The sequence below is a fragment of the Quercus robur genome, chromosome 6, assembly GCF_932294415.1.
Source record: "Quercus robur chromosome 6, dhQueRobu3.1, whole genome shotgun sequence".
Taxonomy (NCBI): Eukaryota; Viridiplantae; Streptophyta; class Magnoliopsida; order Fagales; family Fagaceae; genus Quercus; species Quercus robur.
In genome coordinates, this window is record NC_065539.1 from 21,543,321 (window position 1) to 21,561,567 (window position 18,247).

Sequence of the window (18,247 nt, forward strand, 5' to 3'; positions counted from 1 at the left end):
TACTTAGAGCACTAGCATTGAAAAATGCTAAAGTCATATTTAAGGCATTTTTAACATTTTTGAGGATAAAAGTACTTGCATCAAACAATGGTAAACCACACTATTGCAAAATTTTTTGCAATAGTGCTACAGTACAATTCTAAACTTAGAATTGTACTGTAGCACAATGGTAAAAGAAAAATATATATTTTATTCCATCCTTTCCCGCTGAACTTTCTCTCTCCACTATCACGGTACTTCAGTGCTCTTCTCTCTCTTCTTTGTTCTGTTTCTCCATCTGCTCTCTCCTCTCTTCAGCTCTCTCCTCTCTTCAGACCCAAACAGCATACTCCTCCCAACATCAACATCAACATCACACACCATGTGGATTCGCTGAAGCTCAACTGATTCACCCTCACCCATCTCCATTGCCGACGCTTCACACGGCGTCTCATCTCAGACCCATCTCCAAATCCCGATTCACCCTCACCCTCAACCGATTTAATCAGACCCATCTCCAAATCCCTTTACCGATTCACCCTCACCCTCACTCATCTCATAAACCCAACACTCTAGATAGTACCCATTTAACTCTTCACTCTATCACTCTCTCTTCAAACCGACACTCAAGGTTCAACTAAGCTCCGTCGGTGTGGGGGATTCAGCTCCATCGGTGTTGGTGCTAACTGTAAGGTGGGTTTTGATAATGTATTAGAGTTTTTTTGTTTGTGTTTCTTTTCTCTCTCTGCAAGAAAAAGAGGGATTCAGCTTGTGTTTGTGTTTGGGTTTTGATCAAAGAATTGTTGTTGATGTTTGTAGAGATTCAACTTCATCAACGACGGGTTTTCGCTCTCTGGCACGGGATTAGCATCATAAAAAAATTTGCTCAGGTTCATCTTCCATACCAGTAAGTTTCCCTCTCTATCTATTTCTCTCGCTTCTCTCTTTTCACTTTGTTTCTGTTCCCCTTTGGATGGATGAAATGGGAATATTCCTGATAACTTTGTGATTAAAGTAACTGAATTTGTATAGAGGTTAAGGCATGCTTTGTATTGGATCTTAGCAATGCGTTAAGCTGAATTTTTTATATAAGTTTTTAGTTTAACTGGGAAAGAATAAAAATTTAGTAGGTGGGTATGGTTCATGATACTGTTGTTAATTTGTAGATACTAAAACGGGAACTTTTTGACAAGTTTGTGATAAAAATAACTGATATTTGTAACTTATTCTGAAGAAAAAAGATGTAACTGAATTTTGAATAGATGTTAGGGCACGCTCTGTTTTGGAGCTTAACTCTGTGTTCAGCTTAATTTTGGATATGTAAGTTTCTATTGAATTGGGAAAGGATTAAAAATTAGTGGTTGGATATGGTTCAGACTAGCATTGTAAATTTTTAGATGCTAAAATGGAAATAATTCCGGGAATTTTGTGATAAAAGTAACTAAACTTGTTTAGGGGTTAGGGCACACTTTCTTTTGGAGCCTTTTTATTTTTATATTTATAGTTTTTTGATAAGCAGAAATACGGGTTGGAGGCTTAGAGCTTTGCTCTTTGTTGAGCTGAATTTTGGATATAGTAAGCTTGTAGTTGAATTGGGAAAGGGTGGCAAATTAGTGGTTGGATATGGTTTAGGCTGATTTTGTTAAGATTTGGATTCCGAAATGAAAATATTTCTGACAATTTTCTGATAAAAGTAACTGAATTTGCTAGGGATGGTAGAATGGTATGCTGTGCAGAAAATGACTAAAGGGTCAGGACTTAGGAGATATAATAAGGCTCATTCAGTATAAAGAGCATTAATAGATTATATGCTATGAGTTAGCTTCTTTCTGAGGTAGGCCTTGAGCATTCTCTTCAAGGTTCAACTAATTATATGAGTAGTTTCTAATTGCTGATGATACTAGGTGCACCTGTGAGACAGATAGAGAGAGTATAATATAAATGATAACTATTCTATAAAGACATTGGCATATACCCAATCACACATAATTTCATATTCAATAGCAGATTGAGAATAATTTTTTTTAATAAAGAGATCATGGATTGATTTCTTCACTGCTCATTTAACAAGTAATCAATTTCAAAAAATTTACTTTTAAAGAATGAGATTATTATTTTTTGGATTGGTATGATAGGATTTGGACTTATGGGGTTTGCTCTATATTCTTTACCATTGTGCCAAGACATGGATTGGTTTTTGGTGTATGCAAGATGCTTTAAATATAAAAATATTGATGCATGATCTTGCTATAATATAGATGCATTGTGCAAGAATTTCAGATATTGGTTACTCCATCGAGTACACCTTGTAGAGTATTAACTTCAATTGTGGGTTGGAAATAGCTTACCTTGGAAAGTCTCTTGTGGTTGAATCCCACCTAAACCAAAAAGGAATCCATTGTTGTCTTGGGCTAATGATAGAAAGCAATTATTATGAAACAAACGCCATAGGTTCAATTCTTGTATCCTTTTTTTTTTTTTTAGACTTTTTGCACCTTTGGGTCATAGAAGAATAAGGAGCTGTGTATCCGTAGTTTATTGAGATAATTGTCGAGTTAGAAGAACTGGAGAGGGGGAACTAGCACGAAGAATCAGATTGAGAGTGTTGTTAGAAATATAGCTTCAATACATGGGTAGCTACTAAAGTACAGTATGCACGAGTAATCAGATTGACAGTGTCGTTAGATTGACAATGTAGCTTCAATACATGGGTAGCTTCAGATTGACAGTGTTGTTAGAAATCAGATTGACAGTGCTTTTTAAAAAAAAAAAACTGAAGTACAGTACACAAGTAGATTCTAAGATGCACAGCTACCCGAAAATAAAAACAAGCAAACGGATCTTTTTTTTTTCCTCCTTCGGGATAAGTAGTAGTACAACCCCATTTTGCATTTAGTCCATTATTTTCACTTTCACAATACTACACATTGCTGCTCACATATGTAAATATTAGCTTATATTGATTGTAAAGATACAAATAAGAATTGACTTCATACACTAATTTACTTCATATACTAACTGTTTTAAGTTCCCTGTTTAAAAGGGATGGTTTTACAAGAACACATTGAACAATATGGTAATTACTTACAAGGGGATTCCGATTTTGTGGAACCATTTTTAAGTGGGTCTCAAAATCCTTCAATGCCCATCCAGCCTATACCGGAAGTTGAAATTGTCACCCCTAATCCAACAAAACGTGGTGGGAACTTCAGTGTAGATGAGGACCTCCTCCTCATCGCTGCATGGCTTAACATTGGCATGGATGCTGTGCATGGTACTGATCAAAAGGGTGATAAATTTTGGGAGAAAGTTTGGGAGTTTTTTTGCAAGAATAATACTTATGGAACCACATGTACTAGTACCTCCCTATCAAGTCGATGGGGAAATATTAATAGGGAGACAAGTAGGTTTGCTGGGTTCATGGCGAAAGTTGAAGCTCGAAATAGAAGCGGTACGACTGATGAGGACAAGGTATCAATTATATTGCCATAGTGTCAAGATATTAATTTCCTTTATAGTTTCAAGACACTAATTATTTTATTAATTTTTAAAAAATTTAGTTGAAAGAAGCAAGGGATATATATCAAGCTACACCAAATTCAAAAACCGGCAAAAAGGTAGCTTTTGCTTTTGAACATTGTTGGGTTGTGTTGAAGAACCAACCAAAGTGGAGTATGCTTAAGGAAAGATCAAAAGGGCTTCCTCAAACTCAAAGTTCAGTCAATCAAGTTGATAGCAATGATGATGATACAGTGGTGCTAGAGAGACCAATTGGTCGAAAAGCCGAAAAGGCTAAGCGAAAGAGGATAGATGGTGATAAGGGCTTTGATGATTATTTGGAAAAAAAATTGCGCTATATTGAAGCATCACATGAACAAGACAAAGAGGCTCTTCGCATCAAAGCGGAAAGGCTTCGTCTTGAAACTATTAGGGAGGAGGGAAGAATAATGACTATGGATACAAGTAGCATGAATGACAAGGAAAAACTTTATTTTGAAAATCTCAAGGATCAAATCCTTGCAAGACAAGTTGGGTTTGACCCAAGGAACATGTAGATGTCTTGTCGTAACCTTATTGTGGTAGTAAATTATTTTAGGGTTGGGGTTTGGCATATGTAGATGCCATTTTGGTAGTGGCTTATTTTGGTAGTGGCTTATTTTGAGCATAAGTTTGGAACATGTAGATGATGTATTGTTCCAACTTGATCAATTGGCAGTAGGTTGTGCCACTTATGTAATCACATCATTTTTGCGTATATAAAAAACTTATGTATTTTCTATGTTTGATATCATATCTTCTACCAATTGGTTGTTCCAACTTTCAGTTTTTTTTTTTTTTTTGTCAGTTTTATACTTCTGTTTAATTTTTTCTGATAGTTATTTGCCTGCTGGAATGGGCTGCCCTAAAGTTAGAGGAGTCTAAGAAAAGTCATGTAGTCAGAAGTTAAAGTCTGCGGATGCAGCAGTTGCTGCAGCAAATAGTAAAGATAAAGGTTCTGAGAATAGGTACAGTAAAAGTTAAGATGTTTGATGGAACTGTGCAGACCTTGGTAATGAAAGATTTACTTAAGCTTGGAAGAAATGAGAGATAATAAATTATGGAAGTTACTAAAATTGTTTTTGGAGGTGATGAAAATGAAATGAGAGAAAACTTTCAAGAATTTGTACAGTTGAAGTAGGAAAGCCAAGTGAAGCAAAAGGCAAAGAGAAACCTTTAGTTAATTAGAATATCACATAGAAAAGATAATCATGGATGGAAAAAGCGTAAATTCTGTGGAGATAGAGTTGTCACCGCCATATATTATGTGACGTTGTGAATAACTGGAAAACACCAACCATCACAAACCAAGAAATTAAACTTTAAACCCAAATTAGAATAGAATAAAGAAGAAATTTAAAGAAATTGTTCAAATCCTAAACTTTAAACGTTCAAATTTTTAAACTCAAATCAGAAGTTCAAATATTTAAAGTTTAAACCCAAATAACGAAAATAACTTTGAAGCCAAATCTATTGTTCAAAACTTTAAAGAAATTGAGCAAATAAACTCAAAACGAAACCACTCGATCATTCAAAATGTTAAGAAATCAAGTAACTAGAAGTTGTTGGAAAGTGCCTATGGTGTTTAAGTTGGTTGAATAGTAATATTTAATACTAATTAATAAAAAAATTATTCATCCAACCATGGGTTAGAACTTGATGAAGAGAATTTTCTTAGATTTTGGAATGTTCTGTTAACGGATGAGTGTTATTTTGTTAAGTTTTGGGATACAATATCATTCCACTAAACCTAAGGAAATTTTTGTAAATTATCCTCTCTTTTTCTTTTTTCCAGTAAAATTAAAATTCTAAAATGATTTATTTTTTTAATGAATCAATAATTCAATCTTTGATTCCTCCGAAAATAATGGGCTGCCACGGAATGAAACATTACTTCCAAAAAAATTGAGAATTTGGCCCAAATTTGTATAATACTCTTTATATTTTACTAATATATACTATTTATTCCTATGTCTTTCTGAACACACACACCTCGTTAAGGCCCATGAGTCTTATTTTATGTTTAGATTCATTTTCCTATTTGATTTAAAAGTTCTAAAGTACTTTTTGTTTGTTGGAGAGTGTCCACTTTTGACACATCCATTTTTTTAAAAATGGATAATACCTGTGCCCAGGCAGAACCTTGATCAAATGACCAAATAACAAATATAAAATTATGTTGTGTAAAAGTACCTGCAGCTGCAGATTCTGAATTTTCACCACTGAAATAGCATTCTTTTTTCTCCTTGACACAAGCTCTAACTTCTTCACTATAAAGATCACTAATAAAAACACATGTGCATAGAATCTTCAGCCATAATGTTCAGTAGAGGATAGCACCAACATGCAGTACCAAATAGAGAGAATGAGTTTCAGACTTGGAATGGTGGGCAATGCTAAGTTTCTTAGAGTAAGCTAGGGGTGTTTCAACTCTTCAAGAGACAAAATCTTGGAAAATGCCTCTCATGCTTTCTTTTTGATAATCAAAACTGACTACAACATGCACTACCTTGTCAATTTATAGTTACACAAGAATGCATGCCATTGGCTAACCCCACAACAGCATTACCATAATCTGTAGGAGCTGTAATGTAGTCTGTTTCCTTTTTTTTGATGTTCATGTTTGTATGTTAGAAAACTTAGCTAATTATCTAAGTTTCTAACAATTATATCCTCTCCACCTCCAAAACATTCAACTTTCCCACAAATTAGTCACTCTTTTTATAATATCCTCACTGCACTGTCAGTAAGTGTGAAGGCATAAACTTGCACCTAGTTGTTGTCACATAATACACTTTAACAAGTGTGTTTAATTTTTTTGGTAGCTGTCTATGTGGCTGTTTATTGATGTTTATGTGGCTGTTTTATGTCTATTTCAGTGGCAGAATTTGTCAAAATCTGTTATGGGGCTGTTTTGATGTTGTTTTAAGCTATTTCAGTGTGTTTAATTTTTCTGGTAGCTGTTTACTGCTGTTTATGTGGCTGTTTTATCTTTTTTTTTTTTTCTTTTTCTTTTTGTTTGGCTGACTAAAGTAGATATCATTCAGTTTTATGTTCTCTAACACTGTTGTCTTCAAGGTTGTCTCTATGGGTCGCTCTCTTTTTAAAAAGTTGCTTTTTGACGACTCAGACGAGGATGAAATAATGAGGCGAATTCTTAAAGGTTCAACAGTACAACGTAAACGTCGTCGGTATATCGAACGTGATCGTTTGGCAGGCCATAAAAGACTTTATCTCGACTACTTTGCTGACACACCAGTATATCCTCCTAATTTATTTAGGAGGAGATTTCGGATTAGTCGATCCCTTTTTTTCCGTATTCAATCTAGGGTAGAAACTTATGAATCTTATTTTATCCAAAAAAGAGATGGTGCCCAAAAATGGGGTTTATCTTCTCTTCAAAAGATAACAGCTGCACTTAGGATGCTTGCGTATGGAGTTACAGTTGATTTTATGGATGAGTATGTGCGGATTGGAGAATCCACTGCAATGAAAAGTCTAAAAAAATTTGTTAAAGCGGTGGTTGATATTTTCTCCAAGGAATACTTGAGGTCTCCAAACAACGACGATATTGCTAGACTTTTAGCCAATGGGGAAAAACGTGGATTTCCAGGGATGCTAGGGAGCATTGATTACATGCATTGGAAATGGAAAAATTGTCCAGTTGCATGGAAGGTCAGTACTCTGGTCACATTCATGAGCCAACCATTGTTTTAGAAGCAGTGGCATCTTATGATCTTTGGATATGGCATGCGTTTTTTGGGTTACCTGGGTCAAATAATGACATTAATGTATTTGAACGGTCTCCTATATTTTCTGAGCTCGAACAAGGACGTGCTCCTGCGGTTAATTACTCAATCAATGGTCATGAGTATAAAATGGGATACTATCTTGCCGATGGCATCTATCCGAAGTGGTCAACATTTGTTAAAACAATTCCATATCCACGAGAACAAAAAAAAAATTATTTGCACAAGCCCAAGAGGCGAATAGGAAGGATGTAGAGCATGCATTTGGAGTTCTTCAAGCGAGATTCGCAATTGTGCGTGGACCTGCAAGATTTTTCCATGCTGAAACGCTCCAAGACATCATGAAAGCTTGTGTAATTCTTCATAACATGATCGTTGAGGATGAGCGAGATGTAAACGAAGCGGTGGAATTAGATTATGAGCAAATTGATGACAATCCTACCATACAAATGTCACGGGAGAACACAAATACATTTACGGAGTTCATTGAAACCCATCAATGTATTCGAGACCGTAAAATTCATTCTCAACTTCAAACAGACCTCGTTGAGCATTTATGGCAATTACAAGGGGAGTTGTAGGAACTTAGTAAGTGTGTGAGTTATGCTTGTGGTGTTTTATTGTAATTTGACATATATACGAGTCTTATAAAGACAAAATTTATAGTTATGTATGTGGATTGCATTTATATATATGTATGTGGATTTTTAAAATTGGCAGGTTGCATGTATATATGTATGTGGATTTTTTAAGTTCGTAGGTTGAGTACATTGATATTTGGCAAGTTGCGTATATATGTGTGGATCATTAAAGTTGATATCTGGCAGGTTTGCTCTCAAAAAAAAAAAAAAAAGTGGCAGGTTCTATGTGTGTGTGTGTGTGGATCATTAAAGTTGGCAGGTTCTTTGTGTCTTGCCCCTTGGCCAGCTTCCAGATCTTATTAGAGTTTATTGTTTAATGGAAGTGTAATTTTCCATCTTTCCAAAGTGTATTATACTCTCCTGAAAGTTACAGTGGTGGTTGTTCCTATTTTCTGGTATCACCTACCATTAAGGACCAACAACAAATTTGGCATCTTGGTATAGTGATTGTGGCTGTCCTCATAAAATTTGGCTGTCATAAAGTTTATTGTGGCTGTCATAAATTTGGACCGAAAACAAATTTATGCATTTGATTGTGGCTGTCATAAAGTTACGTTACAGTGGTGGTTGTTCCTTGTTTTCTGGTATAGTGATTGTGGCTGTCATAAAATTTGGCATCTTGGTAAACTATGGTGTTGTATTGTATTGTATAAACTATGGCATCTTGGTGTTGTATTGTCGCCTGTATTGCCTCTGCATTTCCTGAGTTTTTGTGTATGAATTGGTGATGAAGGAACTGAGGATATATTTTATAACCTGTATTGATCACTTCTCATTCTTTTATCTAATAATGAATTTTTACCAGTCAGAGGTCCTTGTCACTAGATACATATATTTCAGTCTTGAAAGTGCAAATCAAAGGCAAGATTAGGTGCAGTGTTAACGTTATAATTATATCAGATAAAAGTAGGTTTGATGCTTGTAGATACAATTCAGTCGTTAAAAGTTGATTGCCACTTTTTCTCTCACTACTCTCTAGTCAAATGGAATGGTGGTATTTGCAGGAAATTAGTGGCTGAGGTCTAGATAAGTCTGGTTCTTTGAGAGTGGTAGGAGGAGATATTAATGTTACCGTTGGAATAGTCATAAGTCTGGAAAAAAAAATTATAGTTGGAAAGCCCAGGAAAATGTTACCGTTGGAATAGATGCTTAGCTAAAAAAAAAGTGATGATGTGAAAGAAATAATAAAGAAAGATTAAAAAATAATATTTTAATGAAAAAGTAAAATAATAGAGTTTTTTGATGTAGGGTGTATTGTAAAATGGTATGGTATAAGTGATAAAGTAACTTTTTGAGATGGTAAAATAGGATAGCATAGCATTCTTTGATGCTGATGCTCTTAGGCATTCTATAATATCAAAATCACTATCTTCTGGCAACTTTCTGCTATAGTTGCAGCTGCATCTGCATCTTCTGGTTCCTTGTTTACATGGGACATAACAAAACCTGACTTCATACACTACCAAAAACGCGCTTTGGAGCTGCGTTTTGGAGCTGCGTTTTTTAAAAACGCAGCTTCAGGGTGCTGTTTGAGCTGCGTTTTTGTAAAACGCAGCTCTATCAGTGGGCGTGTAGCTGCGTTTATTAAACTCGGCAATAAACCAGCTCTGAAGTTGCGTTTTTTGATGTTGGAGCTGCGTTTAGGTGGGTAGGAATGAAGCTGCGTTTTCAAAAACGCAGCTTTAGAGCCATCCTGAGATTTTTTTTTTTTTTTTTTTTTTTTTTCAATATGTCCCTGAGCTGCGTTTAAAAAACGCAGCTTAAACTGATATGGAGCTGCGTTTGATTAAATGCAGCTTCAAAATGTCTGAAGCTGCGTTTAATAAACGCAGCTTAACATTTTTAGAGCTGCGTTTGGGTAAACGCAGCTCCAGATATGTTCAAGCTGCGTTTTAGCAAACGCAGCTCTAGGCTTGCTATAAATTGGAAAAAACCCTAAATTGAAAAACACAATTGAACCCATTTCAACCTGGCTCACTCTCAACCTAGCTCCTGATCCCTAATCTCGCTGTCGTGCTCTCAACCTCACGCCTCCCTCATCAATCGGTAAGCTCTCTCTCTCTCTCTCTCTCTCTCTCTCTACTTGTAGGAATCGTTTTTCTCTTTGCTTATTCTAGAGTTTGAAGATTCTTTCTATATTTTTCTGGGGTTTTTGTTTTTTGTTTTTTTTTGTTTTTTTTTAAATGGTTTCGACCGTTTGATGTTTGTTTCTTCGTTAGAAACAAAAATAGGTCTGAAATCACTGCCTGATGAGATGCGCGATCTCTCGTCTTTACAAATACTGGAGATTAGGCGTTGTCCCGAGTTACAGAGAAGATGCGAAAAGGAAATCGGTCAGGATTGGGACAAGATCGCACATATCACTGAGGGTACGCATTCTATATACTTTTTTTTTTTTTTTTTTTTTGGTATTGAATTTTTGTTTGCTAGCTGAAAAAACAGTTGAAAATGAAAGAACGTGAACATTTTAGAATTCTATTCTCTATCATTTATTGATTTCAATACAATTTTTTGAAAAAAGAATGAATTATTTCTTTTGGATTTCAAAAATATAGGAACCAGTGTATATAATTGAATGGGGCTCACTTTAGCAAAGCTTTTGGCTTTCTAAAGTTTTCTAATAATAATAAAAAAAATTCTGAGATTTATAGAATCTTGGCCAATTTGATTGATTTCAAAGCAACCAAACTGTTGGAATTGTTTCAAAGTTCTATTATTATTAACATTATTTATTTTGATGACTTGTGTTCTGTCAACAGTTTATATAGTGGGTGAACCTATGGAGTGGCAATATGCCCCGCCTGAATACTTTTAGGATTTTGGATGGTGAAGTACGAAAGGTACCTGGCTACACTCTCTATAATCAAAGGTCATTGAATATTTTGAATAAAATTTCATTCCATATATATTTGATTCACACATTAAGAAGGACCCAAAAGGAAAAAAGTAATTAAAATGAAAGATGCATATCCAGCAGACTTGGTTGGTTGTTCTTGGTGGAATGTTATGTTAGGTTCATTAGTTGGCATGTTGGAAGACTTATCTGGAAATTCATCTTTGTGACTGTTGGATTATGTTGCCAAAGTATTTATAAACTATTTACTTTCCTCGAGTCTTTTGTTGTGCTACTTTAAGTCTAGAAGTTTCTTGATCAGATTTGAAATGGAATTTTCCCAAGGTATAGGAAATGTTTCCCTGCATTAGGGTGGCTGTTTTGTTTGACTTATTTGCATGATTCTTCTCTTTGCTATGGGGTTGATTTGAAAGAGCAGACAATGGGTTCTCTAGAAGGTCATCCTTTACGCTGCAGAATTCATTCATAATTAGTTTGTTTTTCTATTAATAATTCTACTTGTACCAGACTAGTTAAAGAGGGGCCAGGGCCATCATCTATGCAATTTGTAAAAGTCTATTGTTTTCAAGTGCAAGTGCATGGGGTCCAATTCTTGAGAGTGGTTGGTTCATGGAAAAATACTGTAAAGTAGGACTATATCCGTATAACTTTTCAAAGACATACTATGTAATGACCTTTTTATCCTGGAATAGTTCGAGGCACTTAGCTTTTGAAAGAATGGGTATAAATTATTCCCTCTGTATTTACTGAGGTGCCATGCTCTGTCTATATTGTTGCTCTTCTAATAATCCTACACTTCTAGAATAGTTCAAGGTGTTTCTATTCTTAAGTTTCTAAAGGATAGAATTAGATTGTTTCTGATATATATACAAACATGATATTAATATGTTGTTATACTTTTGAAGTAGGAAAACTATTATACTGATGTAAGTGATTCAGGTGATCTAATATGTCCTGCACTCACACACTTTTCAGGATGTCGTGAAGATGTTGTACAAGAAGGCCTTACTAAGCTTTTGGCTGCCCATTTTGTTGAACGCTGCCCAGACCCTGAACCACTTGTTCCTGAACCAGTTAAAGTAGAAACAACTTCCAAGAAACGAGGTGCTAAATCTACTAAGGTAATTGTTGACTCCTGTCAAATTTACTTGGTGGTGATTTTATGTTTTACAGAGATGGGTGACAGTTGATTATTCTTGCATTGCATGCACATATGCATATTCTATCTTTAGATCAACAGAGCACATGCTACTGGGATCTGAGTTGCAGTTATACTCTGTGTGGACTGTGGAGTGATATTGGTATTGCTATGTGTAGATAAAAAGATTTTGATTAAACTTATTGCCCATTTAAAAAAAGTCAAACCGTGTAAGTCTAATATATTTTGCCTATTGGCTAAAATAGATAGTGCAATTGCACAAAGTTCATAAGTTCAAATTTTACAAAAGTTCTTTCAATTTCTTCAAATTTTTATATAGTAAATTTGAAAAACACTTATCAATGGACAATATGATAATAATCTAGTCATAGAAAGTCTAAACGTAATATTATATATATATATATATATATATTTTTTTTTTTTTCTTCTTTTTTTGAAAAACATTTTATATAATTTTCTTATGCTTTTAAAAATCATATCTATGATAACTATGATCAAACGAGGAATGGGTAGACTATTGAATCTATTGATCACTTACTTCTACATTGTCCAGTAGCTCAAGAGTTGTGGAATATGGTGTGTTCCCTGTTTGGTGTTCATTGTGTCATGCCTTGTAGTGTTGTGAAACTTATAGCAAGTTGGTTGGGCAAGTTTAATGGACTCAAAACTAAGATGCTTTGGAGTATGATTTATCATTGTCTTATGTGGGTCATATGGAGGTAAGAACGTACTTTTGAAGGGGATTAAAGGTCAGTTCATGAGTTGAAACTTGTCTTCTTTTAGACTTTGTTTGAATGAGCAAATGCTTCAGGTGTTGTTACTTTCACGTCTCTGCCTGGCATGCTTGATTTTTGTACTTCCATTGCTGTTTAGTTTCCTTTTTTTTGTTGCCTTTTAGCACACTTCCTTTGTTTTTATCCTTTTGTCCTTATTTTAATTTCAATGAAGTTTATTACTTATCGATAAAAAAGGAAGTATACGGCTGAAACAAAATATTTCCAAAATGCAAAGACTAGAGAGTCCAGAATAGCAAATTGTCATGGTTCATGTCCTTTGACAGGTAATTTATATAGATAGATAGATAGATAGTGTAATATTGCACACTAAGAATATTGTTTTTGTAATAAATCAATGGTCCATGTCATTTGCTTCAAGATTGAGCAATTAATTTTAATGAATTTTATTTTCTAAAAAAAAAAAGAAGCTTTTCTAAAAGCACCTAAAAAGTGTGCTTAAGGCTTGCTTAGGACACGATATTGCAGGGATACACATAAAAATAAATTATTAAATATATATTTTTTATATTTTAAAATATTGTTATGCATTTATTTTTTCATATAATGTTATATATATATATATATATATATATAAATTTTAGAGCAATAATGGATAAAAAGTGAATTCATGAGTAATAAATGATGTTTAGAGATTAGAATATTAATCAAGAATAAGATCCAAAGGAGTAAATAAAAGATAACTGGATAAGTGTTAAAGATTGAAAGTTGAAAGGTAGGGCACATACAGTTTCATTTCATTAATGTATTGTTGAACTTGATTGAATTGGAAGTTTTGACTAGATTTTTTTCTGCTCTCTAAGTTTTAACTCTGATAAATTGACTAATTATGTTACTATACTACTCTTGTTAAATTATTAACAAATAGTTGAACTACAGCTAGTCTTTCTCTCATGTTACTAAGTCTTTCAAGTCTTTCAAGTACCATGATGCTTGCTAACAATTTTTTGTGATGTAAAAAATCCTTGACGAATATGCATTTTGTGATGTAAAAATCTTTTGTTGGGAACTTGTTTTGTTATTTGGCAATTGGTTGGGAACTGTTGAGTGTTGGCAATTTGTTTTGTTGGTTTCAATTGGTTGCATCTGTTGAGTGTTGGCAGGAATTACAAATCTTGTTTTGGGCAGGAATGTGTTTAGGAAGACAAAAAATTGGAAAAAAAAATTATTACCTATAGCCGCGTTTTTACACCCAATAGCTGCGTTTTTCTACAGCCACAAGCTGAGGTGTAAAAACGCAGCTATAGACCCTGTTTGGGCTGCGTTTTAAACGCAGCTCTATGTGTCACCTATAGCCATGTTTCTATTTAAAACGCGGCTATAGGTCCCGCATCTGGGGTTGTGAGAAAACGCAGCTCTAGGCTATGTAAAACGCAGCTACAGACCCCGGTTTGGGCTGCGTTTTTGAAAACGCAGCTCTAGGTCCCCGCAGGGGGCTATAGCCTCGCTGCATAGGCTGTGTTTGGAAAACGCAGCTATAGCCTTTAGTTGCGTTTTTATAGGCTATAGCTGCGTTTTGCAAATGCGGCTATAGCCTTTTTTTTTTGTAGTGATACCTCCTTTTTTTCATATTAGCCAATATGGTCCACTTACCTCCATAATCACTAGGCCATAAGCAAATTAGGAAGTTAGTAAAAATTCTTTTTACATGAGAAAAAAAATAAATGGACATAGGTCTCACTTTCTAGTCCAAGAGTTTGACTGATTCATCACAAAAGTGTGAAATCAATAAAGAACCACATGAGTCATAATTGTGTCTTTAAGACTTTTTAATTTTTTTATTTATAGAAGAATTGTGTCTTTAAGACTTCTTGTGCAACAAACACCAGCTACTGGGAAAAAAAGAAGCTTCAATTGTAGCACATCTTCAAAAATCCAATAAAATTTCACGAACCACCACACTTAATTTAAGGGGAAAAAAAATTCTATAACAGAACAAGTAAATTAAGTTTGGTTAAAAAGAATCAGGTTTGGAGATTCTTGTGCACAGATCATAGTGTTACTATGTTGTCTTTCAATATATGAGTAACAGATTTGTTTTGTTTGTAACACTTACCTAAGGTCCACAGCTAACTCACTCATAGTCATAGATTTTGCGGCCTTTCCATTCAAGTGAATTATGCAAAGGATTCTAGCTATCCCGTTAAAAAATGTTATTAGAAAGAGAATAATGATAGAAACAACAATATTTGTTCAAATTGATTCTAAATAGATAACAAGATGCCGAAAGAGAAGACCACATGTCAATTCAAAACCTCAGTAATAAAAGTCATTCAATATCAACAACCCAATAGCATAAACAGATGCAAATTCCATAAACCTATATCCTTCCTGCAACATCAATAAGCTTAACAAAGTGTGCAAAATTATTAGGTCAACATAGTTGGGCATGATTGTATTAATTAGCATTTAATTTAGCAATATAAGCCTAAGAGTGTGTTTCGATACCGCTTATTTTACTAAAACTGAAAACTTATTAATGAAAGTATTGTAGATAAAGGTAAAAGTTAGTTGAAATAGTATAGTAGGGCCCATGAATAGTACCAAAAAGTGCAGAGAGGTCCATAAATAGTACCAAAAAATGCATGAACAATCATGCCCAACTATATTCATAACACTCTCGTCGATTGCGTTTCAGAATCATATTCAGTATATCCATCTCCCTAATCTGGTTTGCATTGCATAGCATAATGGACTACTCTCTTCGTTCCATATGTATGGATTTATGTTTATTGATTACTAGATATCAATTATTTTACAACCTATTGCAATGATAAACATGAAATATTTATCTATTACAACGATAAAATGTTCCAATAACTTAACCCCAACTATTTTTGTCAATTATTTACAATCTATTAAAATAACTTGCTACCACTTATGATCAATTATTTTACAATCTATTGTAATGACAAATATAAAGTTGCAATGAAAATAGCATTGTAATAACTAAATATCAATTATTTTACAACCTATTGCAGTGACAAATATGAAATATTTTTCTATTACAATGAATAAAACGTTGCAATAAATTATTACAAGATATTTGAAGTAGTAAATTTTTTATTGTAACTATATATGCCGGCAAAAATAAAGGGAGCCATGACCCCCTGACTTTTTAAAAATCCTATTTACAACATTATCAAATGATCATGTTAACGGATACTTTTAGAACAATTGTTAATAAACCATATTATAAAATTTTTGACACAACTTTTATAAGAAATATAAAAGCGCATTCACAACACCAAGTCCAGAACCCATCACTACAGAACATAATGAGAAGATAAATTAGGGTTAGGGTTAGGGTTGAAAGGCAAAAATCTAATTACATGCTTAAAAATGAAATAAACCCTAATATATATATATATATATATAACCAAAACCTTTGAAACTCTTAAAGCCTCTGAAGCTCTGACAATTTTCCACATCAGCACAATATTTAAATAAAATTATTTTTGTTTAGTCCAAACTTAACAAGGAGTGAAACTCTATCTCTCTAACAAGTCTAACTTAAATCCAAACTCATCATTATCATTTTTTTAAACAAAATTAATTTTGTTCAGTCCAAACTTAACAAGGAGTGAAACTCTATCTTTCTAACAAGTCCAACTTAAACTCAAACTCATCATTATCATTTTTTTTAAAACTAAATTAATTTTGTTTTGTCCAAACTTAACAAGGAGTAAAACACTATCTCTCTAACAAGTCTAACTTAAACTTAAACTCAAACTCAAACATTGATACAAAAAAAAAAAAAAAAAACTTGAATAAATCCTATATTAAGATTATCCTAAACGTGGCTTTATTTGGATAAATATAAAAATCATTAACTATTGATAAAGTTCAACTTCTTTGGATAAGAAAGGAATTCTACTGCAACTTCTTATACAACAATGTAGTAATTAAGATGCTTGGTAGGTATAATTATCATTTTTTTTAAACAAAATTATTTTTGTTTAGTCCAAACTTAACAAGGAGTGAAACTCTATCTCTCTAATAAGTCCAACTTAAACTCAAACTTTGTGAGGTTAATCATGAACACTATAAAAGCAATGCAAACCCCAATTTTTTTTTTAAAGTCGAGTAGAGGTATGAGCTCTTCTTATGTTATTTTCTTCTCCTCTACTTTGTTAAAAAAATTTAATTTAATTTTATGGGTTTCATGTATTTTTTAAAAAAGTAATTTTTGTACATAAACCACCAAACTCATTTTAGCTGTTTTTTCAATACCATAATGGGAGTGATGGGCTTGAAACTGGAGCTACTGGGTTGAGTGTCGACCTTAGGTTCTCTTTGTAGCCTTCCTTCAGATCTTGACCAAATTCTCCCCTAATGACAGGCTTGGTCGGGTTAATCAAAGCTAAGTCTCCATCCGCATCAATCAATCAACCAAACAAACACACACAACATGCAATGCAATTTTAACATGGATTGGCCTAAGGGTAGGTTCTAAGTCATTACGTTGTAGGGTGGGTTTGTTGTTTCCTTGTTTCCCATAGCTAGGATGTTACACCTCCCAACTTGTTATGTAATGAACATTGCGTTGGTCCAAATGGCATGGTTTGTCCTTTACAGTCAATAAGAAATGATCCAGTGACTTTAGGCAATGAGTTGGTAAGTTCGCCACTGGGTACCCGAATCTAATGAAAATCGGTAATCCATGGTTACTACCACCACATTGTTGTTGAAAGGGGTGCATACATATTTGTTGTTTTGATGACAAACACTATGACAGTTAGGGAAAGCTCTTAACAAACAATACATACAACAAAATATCATACAATATCTCAACAAACATAAATAAACAAACAAACAACAATATCATGCAAGACCATGCAAGACCATGCAAAACAAGGGTACATATTTGGTCACTTAAGTCTAATACGAAACTTAACCCTTGACATCCCCAGTGGAGTTGCCACCGTGAGAGACCGGGAAAATTCCATGGTGCTCTCAAAAAAGAGATTTGGGTACTTTTTAGGGCATCTCTCTTTTTGAGTAAGTGGTGTGGAGTCGTCACTTATTTCATCTACTGGAGATCAATCTTATTCTTTAAGTACCGGTGGAACAAAGTTGCAGCCCAAGCTTCAGATATCAAGTGAACTAAAGAGTAAAGCGTGAACTAGAGCAGATCCACATCAAAGAAGTCTGAGTGTTTTAGAGCTAGGTTTAGTAATCATAGTTAAGTTTACTATGAATTAAATATTCTTGATTGTAAACTTTTATTTGATAGTGGATTCTTCTTCTTGGGATTGGTCCCCTTAGATTTTTTACCTTGAAACTAGTTTGTTAATTAGTTTTCCAGGGTCATCATATCAGTGTCTTATTTACTTTTCCACTACATGATATGTTTGATATATGTTTAACCTAAGATCTACATAATTGACTTAAGCAACAACTTGACAATAAAATTAGGTTAAACATTGTGTATTCGTGGGTCTAAAAACTAAAAAAAGACTTGCCTTGAAATATTGATATTTTCGTTTTCTCATTTTGATTTTACTACAAAAGAGATTTACAAATGTATACAT

The 18,247-nt window shown here is 33.9% G+C and overlaps 2 long non-coding RNA genes across 2 annotated transcripts; both read left to right on the top strand.

The window, feature by feature from the left end:
- Nucleotides 1-269: 269 nt before the first annotated feature.
- LOC126733238 (uncharacterized) lies at nt 270-8,533 on the top strand. Its single transcript, XR_007659650.1, has 3 exons — nt 270-672; nt 799-886; nt 8,166-8,533. It is a non-coding gene; the product is annotated as an uncharacterized LOC126733238 (long non-coding RNA).
- A 1,183-nt stretch (nt 8,534-9,716) lies between these two features.
- Nucleotides 9,717-13,155, top strand: LOC126733239 (uncharacterized). Its single transcript, XR_007659651.1, has 4 exons — nt 9,717-9,952; nt 10,126-10,275; nt 10,666-10,746; nt 11,736-13,155. It is a non-coding gene; the product is annotated as an uncharacterized LOC126733239 (long non-coding RNA).
- Nucleotides 13,156-18,247: the final 5,092 nt, after the last annotated feature.